We start from the raw sequence: 10,822 nt of genomic DNA on the forward strand, positions 1-10,822 counted from the left end.
AAAAGGACATTATTGCCACTTGGGGAGGACGACTCAAGTGGTTTTTTGGGCACGAAAGAAAGAAAGCTCAAAATTAATTTGGGGACGAAGGCAGGTCATTTTGAAGTTTCAATACGGTGTATCGAAACTTTAATTTTTAGAGTTTTTTTATCGATCAAAAACAAGAAAAAATATTGCCCCAATAAAATAGATAACATCTCCCACTCCCATTGAGAAGGAACCATATTGCAAGCTTTTTTTGCTCATTTTCAATATGCCAACAGGGCAGCAAACTCAACAAAATACAGAAAATGATAGTTTGCAGAGCCCGGAGGATAACCGAGGCCGCGATGAGATACAATAAATAATAATTAAAGCATTGTGCACATGGGATTCAGCTGCGCAAACACATGCGCTTGTATAATACTTGTTTGCGAGAAGAATAAAGTCATTCATAATAAAACAAAACAAAAGGCCATTTTGTATTGGAAAAGTGTCATTAAAAGATACCTTTCAACTTTTTGACACCGAAAATGAATTACAATTTTTATCGCGAAATTTCGAGCAGGAAAAAATAAGCAAATTTGTTGCCCGTTACAGAGCAACCAAAAAAAAAAAGAAAGAACCATCATGTACCATGTGACGTAAACACGGGCAGACACCGCACACACACACACGTTTTGCCACAATTTTATTGCATCTGGTTGATTAGATTATCAGGAAAGTCGTAATCAATTCATATTCGTCGTATGGTGGTGCATGCATATGGCGAAGTTCGGCTGAGTTGGCACAGTACGTACACTGTCAGTGACCAGTTACAGGGAAAAACGCGTTTGATGTGCCGGTTAATTTTGTGAAAAAAAAATCAACTTTTAAATTCAAAATTCAAGCAACATTGAATAATACCAAATACTTTCTACTCAAAATATTGCTGTATGCCTTCTGTCAGAACTGTCAGTGTTCCCAGAAAATAAAAGGGTTCCCAGTTTTGTAAAATGTTATATTCATCGAAAAATCGTTCAAATTAATTTCAAATCAATAAGAAACTTCCAGAAATCATGTTCAATTAAATTTAAAAAAAATCCTTCACCAAATATTCTTTTTAAAAAAATCAAATTATTTGCCGAATTTCAAAAATAAGGTTGCCAGATTGATCAAACCTCAGAAAGCCCTTTTAAAATACCTCCATAGATATGCACTATAACAGTTTCAAAGGTAATTTTTAATAGGATTCACGGCATCTTGCTGAGAAATTTATATAAATTATCTAGAAGTGTTGCCAGATTTTGAAGCAAAAATGATTAAGAAATTAGATTTTTAGAAAACATATAATATAATGAAGTACATAGTAAACGGTTATATGCGACCAATTCTTCCGAATCTGGCTGGCCACTAGAATTCACGTTTCCGGAATCCAAAAATTAAAATTTTTTTTTTCAAATGCGTGATGATTTCTTTGTAAAAAATGTGGTATAATTGAGAACAATCCAAAAAATGAACACACATGAACAAAAATGCAAAATTCATCAATATCAAAGTAATCAATAATTATGGTTATTTATTTTATTATTGATCTAAAATTCTTAATATTTGTGTATTAATACTTTCATTCTGTACTACAAAACATTTTACTTTTTTTTTACAAATACACGAAAATCATTTTAAAAAAATACATTGCTATAATAATGCAGCAATTCCATTTGAAAAGAGCCTAAACCAAAAAAAAGTTCTCCGATCGGGCTCAAAATTTTTCTGGGGGTTCCGTGGCCAAAATAATTAGACCCGTATTTTTTTGTTTGGCCATTAGGGTGGCCTACATCGTGCTAGGGTGGTTCGAAAAATGGCAATTTTCGTCATTTTTCGCAAAAACCACTTTTTTCTAAAAATCATATCTCCGCGCCATTTCATCCGATTTTAGCTGTCTTAGACGCAAAAGAAAGGTGATGAGTTTAGCTATTTGGGAAAAATAGTAAAAAGTTTCAAAAATCTAGCTTAACCATTGAAAAAGTCGTATGAAAACTTAAAATGGCTTTTTGACCGTGTCTGGACCAAAGAGCCTATGTCTGGAAATAATTTTATCGGATTCCTCAGAAAATTTCACATATCATATCAAAAAATTGGCGATGTCGAACCGTACGTTTCCGAGATATGATTTTTTGAAAAAAAAACTGCGTTTTTCGACGCGCCACGCGCATAAACGGGAAAATGACGAAATCGGCAAAAAATCAACTTTTTCCACTAAAACTGCGATAACTTCAAAATTTCAGCGATAACCTATAGATGTTATGGTACCAAAAGTTGCGTCTTTCAATTACAAAAATATTGATACCCAAGCATCTATAGGTCATCGCTGAAATTTTAAAGTTATCGCAGTTTTAGTGAAAAAAGTTGATTTTTTGCCGATTGCGTCATTTTCCCGTTTATGCGCGTGGCGCGTCGAAAAACGCAGTTTTTATTTTCAAAAAATCGTATCTCCAAAACGTACGGTTCGACATCGCCAATTTTTTGATATGTTTTGTGAAATTTTCCGAGGAATCCGATAAAAATATTTTCAGACATAGGCTCTTTGGTCCAGACACGGTCAAAACGCCATTTTTAGTTTTCATACGACTTTTTCAATAGCTAAGCTAGATTTTTGGAACTTTTTACTATTTTTCCCAAAAAGCCAAACTCATCACCTTTCTTTTGCATCTAAGACAGCTAAAATCGGATGAAATGGCGCGGAGATATGATTTTTAGAAAAAAAGTGGTTTTGCGAAAAATGACGAAAATTGTCATTTTTCGAACCACCCTAGCACGATGTAGGTCACCCTAATGGCCAAACAAAAAAATATGGGTCTAATTATTTTGGCCAAGGAACCCCCAGAAAAATTTTGAGCCCGATCGGAGAACTTTTTTTTCGGTTTAGGTTCTTTTCAAATGGAATTGCTGAATGTAGATATTTAACATTTCAAAATTCAAAGATAAGTTCTTAGTTCTTACAATGTCACGATAGATGATTTAACCTTTATTTTAAACCTTGTAAATAAAAAATGAAACTTGAAAGAATTTTAAACATATTGAATATTGTAGCCACAGGGCTAACATTATGAAAATTAAACTCAGAACTTCCCATTTTTCAGGTTTTTATTAGGTTTTTATTTTTAATTTCCGGAATTCCGTTTCCCGAGAACTCAGAAAACAATGATGGTAATATCCACACGGTAAAAAAAAATCTGTGTAAAATCGCATGCAAAAGCATGCACATCACCTTTGCGAGCAAAAGCATGTAATATTGTATGAAAAAGCATGTATCGAAGAAAAAAGTCAGATCTGCTCACCCCAAAAATAACATCAATCCGGCGAAAGGCATAATCAGATTACCAAGTCTGCGCCCCAACCCGCTCGGCTATCTCGCCGCTGTGAAAAGGGTTGGATCAACGTCAATGTAACAGTAGGTTTTCCGTACGTTCGTATACTGTATTGACTGCATACGATGTACGGGAAACGTACAGCTACATCGATCCAACCATATTCATAGCGGCGAGATAGTCGAGAGGGTTGGGGCGTTGACTTGGTAATCTGGATATGTGTCTCACCGGATTAATGTTAGTTTTGGGGTGAGCATACCTGATTTTTTTTCTTCGGTACATGCTTTTTGTGTACACGTTTTCTCATACAATATAACATGCTTTTGCTCACAAAGGTGATGTGTATGCTTTTGCATGCGATTTTACCATCGAGTTTTTTGCTGTGCATGAGGAAATGGTGACAGATAATGTGTCAAAAAAATGTGATTACTCAATAACATTAATTAGTGATACAATACACTTCAATCGAAACAAGGACAGCAGTTTTTAGATAGCTTAAAAGAAATTGAAAATAGATTTCGTTGTTTTGTTTTGTTGTGAGCCATGAATTTTGAAAGAACCACAATTTTTAATCCAATGTGATTGAAATTGAAGAAGTCTTTTATATTTATATTTTTGTCCTTTATTTTTTTTATATGACATGACTAGAAAAGCTTAAAAAAAATTCTTTAAAAATGCATAAAAAAAGGAAAATCGGGACTGCAGTCTGAAAAGGCACAGGAGATTTTAGAGAAATAAGTTTGGAAATCGGAGTACTGTTTTTTTTCTGTTCCTTCTTTAACCGAAATCAATGACAAAAATAATCAAAAATTGGCTTGAACAGTACAATACCCTCTCTTTTTTTAGAGATATAAAATTAAAAAGAAAATATTTAAAGCGGCATTTCGCGAACCTGTAAACTAAAATTTTAACAATTTTCCCTAATAAGCCAAATTAATGCTGTTTATACTAAGTACAAATTTTAAAATTTTATTTTTTTATTGATTACTAACAATTCAACTGTTCATTTATTTCCACAATCAAATCGAAATTTCTAGACCAAAATTTGATTTTTTTTCAATTTCGGGAATTTCCGGGATTGACGCAATATTCTTTACTGGAAATCAGGAAATTGCTATCAGAAGGTTTTGAAAATCATGTTCATGTCAAATTCAAAATTGAATAATTTTATTGGCAGGGATTTTATATAATAGATACAGAGCAATTCCAGCCCAAAACAGAATTTTTTAGGTAGTTTTTTTCTCGACCCTCTCCGATTTCAATGAAACTTTGTGGACATGTTATCCTAAGCTTATATAAGCCATTTTTGTGTATATGGATCCAGTTACACTCGATAATGACATTTGAGAAGGGCGTCTGTGTTTTCAGTAATTTAAATATTGCTGTATCTCGAAGCCGTTGCTTCGTATCAAAAAGTGGTCAAAGACAAACTTGTAGGAAATTTGACGGGCTTTCCGAAAAAAGACACTGAAACAAAAAAATCGCTCCAGTTTTATGAGATTTTTTGATTTTTAAGTTTAAAAGTCAAATTTTAAGGTGAGCCCACGATTTTTTTTTTCGTTCACTTTTTTTATGAAAATAGCCTAAGATGTTATAAAATGAATGGAGCATTTCATCTAAAAAAATACAGAAATTATTTACTGAAACTGTTTTTTTTTTTCAAAAGTGCTCTAAACATCAAAATTTGCAAAAAACAATGGTGGGAATCGATTCTCCAGACAATTTTACATAAAAGTTTCCATATTGACCATTGTCCTAACTCCAATTCTTGTAAAGTTATAGCGGTTTTAAAAATGAAAATGTTGAAAAAATATGTTTTTTATGGTTTTTGGCAATTTCTATATGACAGACTTGATTTTTCAGTCTCGAAAATATTTTTACCGTAAAGCTCGTCCAATTTCCCATATGTTTGTCTTTGACCACATTTCAATTTGATGTATGGGCTTACAGATATAAGCTAACTACATTGCTCATAATTGAAAACATAATATTTTTTCAGTGTAGTATGCTGCCCCTGATTGCATAAATGTCCCATATGCATTTTTATCGATTTCGAGTTTTTGATGCAGTTTGGTTCAAAATCGTGTGCTCTTTCAAAAGAGCCTATAACATCCAGTACTTTGTTCTAGAAATCGTGAGGAAATCCAGTTTTTTCGCGAAAATTGAACACGTAGTCTTTTGTATGGGACAAACTTCAAATGCGTTTTTCTCAGCTTGCTGTTTTAGCATATGGGACATTTATGCAAACATGGGAAGTATAGTAATCTGGATAGTAAATTAAATTTGACTTTTAAAATTAAAAATCAAAAAATCTCATAAAAGTTGAATGTTTTTTTTTGTTTTAGTGTATTTTTCGGAAAGCCCGTCAAACTTCCTTTAAGTTTGTCTTTGACCACTTTGTGTTACGAAGCAACGGCTTCGAGATACAGCAATATTTAAATTACTGAAAACACTTACGCCCTTCTCAAATGTCATTATCGAGTGTAACTGGATCCATATACACAAAAATGGCTTATATAAGCGTAGGATAACATGTCTACAAAGTTTCATTGAAATCGGAGAGGGTCGGGTACAACTGATTCCCTATTTGACATGGAATTACTCTTCACATTTTTTTCATGATTACCCGAAGAAATTATTTACGAGGACTTCGGATAAACGAGTTTGGAATGTTTGTCTTAAAAATAATCTGTTTTAATTTTTTTCACATGCAAACCGAGTTACGCAAAATAATATTTTTTGATGTTTTAAATTACTGAAAATGCCATCTTTTGAATTTAAGCACATGATGGCAGTTCTGGACATTTTTTAACAAATCTTGGATTTCCGACGTTAGGGTCTGATTAGATTAGAAATCTTGGATTTCCGAAAATGCCTAAAAAAGAGCCAAACATTTTTTTATGTTTTACCCACTTAGAAGTGATTGTTTTAAAATGAAAAGTGACTTTTTGCCAGTAGAATCTCTGAAATTATTTGTTTCTAAGATTTCAGAATAGCTACCAGAAATTTAAAATAAAAATAAAATTCATTTAACTCGACAGATAATAAAATTTATAAATGCAAATATAACTCGAAATCAGAATGCTTTATGCTCAAATATGCTCTGATTTTCTAAAATTATCCCTTTTTTTCACTTCGTTTTAACTTTTTTTGTAGCGATTGCCTCCGCGGAATTTTAGGCGTTTTTTTTACAAGCGCAAATCAAGTTGAAACGATGTTTTTAATTTCAAAAATTACAGATTTGATCAAATCGAGTTCTGCAAAATTTTAGGATTATTTTGACATCTTTACAATGTACTCAAAAACTAATTGTTCCGATTGGTAGAGTTATGCCCGAGTACGAGCGATTTGATGTTAGCGTTCCAACTTTTTTGAAGGTTTGGGAGTTGTTAAGTGATATTTATCGAGTTTGAAATATCCCCATTTCCCGAGTTTGCGACCCTCCGGCTTAATAACTGTTTTCAACATGTTAAAAAAACTGCATTATATGCCCAATTTGTTTTAGAGGTCGTATCGGAGTGCCCCGATTTAGATGAAACTTTCAGCGTTTGTTCGTATACATGAGATTAATTTTTGCTTAAGATGAGACATCTACGACAAAGAGAATTGGGGTAAAACGGAAAACATTTTTATAAAATTAAAATTGCTCGCATTTTTGTAAAACTTGATGAAATACAGTTTTTTGGGTTGTATTTGAAAGCTCTTTTGAAGCTCTTCGAACTGTACAATGATCCAGGTATGGTTGGTTGATTTGAGTTTATCTTTAGCAAAGTACTGTTAAAAATTTCTCAGATTTTTTTTTATTTTTCTAAAACAAATTTTAAAGAAAAGTCGACTTCTAAACTATTTACTCTTAATTCATTCATTTTCCGAAGCAGTTTTGTAAAAAAAAATCCTATGACAAGGCCAAATTTCTTAAGTTGCGTTAATTTTCAATAAAATCTATTTTGTAATTTAAAAATATCTAGATTACATATCAAACTCTGTAGATCTACTAGATTTGTGTAGTTTGAACCAAGCCAAAATTACAAAACTTATTTATTATTCCACTGAACTTTTTTGCCCTACTGTTATCAAATCGAGCTGTCACCCTGCAACATTATTCTACACTCTGCCCCCGCCGGGACCGGCTTAGGCCAAGGCATCGAAGCATAAGCACAAGAACACGAACGAAACACAAGCGCCAGCGAATTACGGCGAATTCATCGTATTCTAAGCTAGAGTCTTTCCCTGAACCAAACCAAAACCATCTGACGCAACGTGTAAAACCCAGTCAGTTGAAGCAAAGCCAGAACACGCCTCGGACCAGAGAAAGAGTTTTGTGTTGGGTGGGGGGGGGGGGGGCAAATCGAAATAAAAGAAGGGGCACAATCGTGAGGTCACGTCGGTTTTTGCGAAAGTTTCTTTCCTATTTCCGATTGGCGAGGGGAAAGGGGGGAGGTCGAGAACGTAGCTCTAACTTTATTTTTGCTTGCGTCAAAGTTGTTGTGGAATTTGTGTGGAAGTTGCGCGCGAAGATATGGATGAGGTCTCGTGTGCCAGAAAAGGGCTAAAATGAATAGTTTACGGCGATTCGGTTGGGCTTGGGCCAAAAAGTGGGAGTTTAGGCTTAAAACGTTTTAGATTTAAGGAGGTATTAAACTACGGCAAACAAACAAACAAACTCGCACTTTTTGATAATTCGCCAGTTTTTCTGCGTTACTTGTTCACCAACATTTGTTTGCAGAAACGTCAGCTTGCATACATAGTCTAATACCTTCTTTAGAAATTTGACTGTATGTTTAGATCAACCATAAAATTTCTACATTTTTAATATTCATGTTCAATGAATAAATTAAAAAAAAACTAAAAATTGTTCATAATTAACAGTACAATACACTTAAAAATTTAACAGTATTTTTTTTAATCATCCTTATTCGCCACCCTGCTCATTGTCCCACAAAAAAAAATCGCTTTGTTGACGAACCTTTTCCGAGCCGCCGACGTCGTCCCCCTTTCTGTTTATTCTGGGGAATGGACGCCGTCGTACCGTTTGACGGTGGCGAACCCTACTTTGAATTTCACCGTGCGCCGCCGAGACCGCTTCCGTGGAATTTCTCCAATTGCCCCACGGAACGGAACCCAGGACCTTCGTCAAAACGACGTTTTCTTCTCGGGGAGCTTTTCGTATTCTAGCGTTGTACGACGACGGCTTCGTCGTGACCTTTCTTGGCACTTGCTTATCAGCGGGGCCAAATCTCGGGGCCTCTTTCGTCTTCTTCGAATCCGGATTTCCCAAGACCCTCGCTTGAGGGGGGGGGGGACCATCGCGTTACCAGCTGCCGTTTAGAAAAGAGGGTGGGGGGAGGGAGGTACTTCTTGCTAGCACCCATAAAGGGGGGAAGAATATGCAAATTACCTATTTTTATGCCTTGCTGGTTGCCTCCTACTCCGAAGGGCCGCCGCGGTGCGATACTGTTACGAGAGTTGTGCTCCGGGGTGGGTCATAAAAGTAGCAGTACCCGTTCCCGACACCGTCGTGGCCACCGCCCTCACTCCGTCGATCCCGGAGTACAAGATTCTTATTCAATTTATGATAAAACACCGCACTTTACACTGCAATTTAAGTGTGAGGAGCCATATATTTGCACTTAACGTCGATGGTCTGACGGATTACGACGACGATCGCGGGGGGATTCCCCCGCGTCCGGAACCTGTTCCACCTCCGGAAGGAGGAAGTGCACTATCAACCAGCTGTCAAACTCGAAACCTAACTCAAATTTCGTCTCAAAAGCGCGAATCACTCCCCAGGAAACAATCTTCCGAGTACGTTCCGGATTGCGGAACCTCTCAGACGGAGGCTCTTCCTCTGACTGATAGCCCCTGGACGCGATTAGAGAGCAACCGGACAGTGACCAGTTTCGGATTACGGAGAGTGCGAGAGATTTCGCCTCAACAACTGTTCCAACTTTATCAATTGCACCACACCACACAGTTCAATGACAACTCTGTGAAAAAGTCACAGCTCTTCTTTCTTCTTGCTCCAACACACCACAATGGTTCTAGACGGCCACGCCACAAATGTCCGTCACGACGTGAATTTAGGTTCGCGCTCCGATGGAAACTGAGCGGAATTTCCTCGCGAAGCCGAACTCCACTTCAAGCAAGACTTGACTCTTGAAAAAGTCAGAATTATTTTACATCGACTCAACTCGCGCTCTCTCTTTATTTACACAACAAACGGTTGTGTTGGTGCGCGAGAGAGGTTTTTGTGAATGGAACAAAGTGACAGCTCGACGCGGGGAGAGAGCAATGTGGTTGTAAGGTAGGTTATGTTTGAATTTTACTCAATTGAACAGCATTTTTTTGTTAAAAAGAACGAACAAATAAAAGGCAACAAACGAATTCTTTTTTTGACACATAAAAATTGGAAAAATAAATTGGAATATTAATTTGGAAACCAAACTCAAAATAAACAGTACCCACACCATCACAAACCAAAACAACGGTGCACCTACTCGAATGGTTGGCCAACATAACGGAGCACTCTTTTTTGGGCAACGAATGAGAACGGTGTTCGGTGAGAGAGAAACGGAGCTGCTGAGAGAGCTTCATTCAAGAAGAGCGGATTGTTTACGGAACTTTGCGTGATTGTGTGCGTGCGGTGCGAGGGTGGATTGGTGAGCTGAGCAGCTCTTTAAAAATGTCAAAATCTGCGGGTACCGAGAGGCGGAGGTGGTTTGTACAGAGTTCGTGATCAAGCAAGGGTTTGTTTTTAAACAAAGACTTTTATCGAAACTTTTAATAGAAAAGGTCCTAAAACATAGGAAATAGAACCAAAGCAAATAGAACCTTTTTGAAAAAAGCTCTAAAATTAAGCGATTTGAAACAAAGTCGAAGTGAGAGGAAAATGTTTTTTTTGCCTTTCTTACAAAAGAAAGATTTAAGGTTTGCTTTTGGAAACACACTTTTCTCAGAAATCTTGAAAAAATCGTGCGCGGCGAGGAGTCGTCCCAGGAAAAAATCCTATTACTAAATTGATGGTTCTGATGTTTTCTGATCAATTTGGTGTCTTCGGAAAAGTTGTTGAGGACTTTTGAGAAAAAAAATAGGTACACGGAAAAAATTGCAGATTTTTTAATCAATTTTTTTCACTAAAACTCAATTTCTTTTTTTGATTTTCGAGATTTTTTGATATGTTTTAGGGGACAAAAATCCACAACCATAGCCATAGAGAAACATGGTGCCGCCGAGTTATGAATTTTTGAAAAAATAGTGATTTTTGGAAAAAAACAAAGTTTCATACAAAAACAAATTTGACATTATTTTTTAAAGCAAAATTGAATTTGCAATCAAAAAGTACTTTACAGATTTTTTGATAAAGGGCTCCGTTTTCAAGATATAGCCACCGAAAGTTTGATTTTAGCGAAATATTAGCAGTTTTTCTTTTTTTTTAAATCAAGACTAGCATTTTAAATGGGCGTAATATTCAATATTTGGCCCTCTTAAAATGT

At 35.8% G+C, this 10,822-nt stretch overlaps 1 protein-coding gene across 1 annotated transcript in view; it reads right to left on the reverse strand.

Annotated features, from left to right (window-relative positions):
* The window catches only part of LOC6047638 (protein-tyrosine sulfotransferase), a 61,804-nt gene extending 52,265 nt beyond the window's left edge, over window positions 1-9,539 (reverse strand). Inside the window, exon 1 of the mRNA XM_001864627.2 lies at window positions 8,728-9,539. The gene's annotated coding sequence lies outside the window, so the exon portion shown is untranslated. The remainder of the gene's footprint in view (window positions 1-8,727) is intronic.
* Window positions 9,540-10,822: the final 1,283 nt, after the last annotated feature.

The sequence above is a fragment of the Culex quinquefasciatus genome, chromosome 1 (genome assembly GCF_015732765.1).
Source record: "Culex quinquefasciatus strain JHB chromosome 1, VPISU_Cqui_1.0_pri_paternal, whole genome shotgun sequence".
Taxonomy (NCBI): Eukaryota; Metazoa; Arthropoda; class Insecta; order Diptera; family Culicidae; genus Culex; species Culex quinquefasciatus.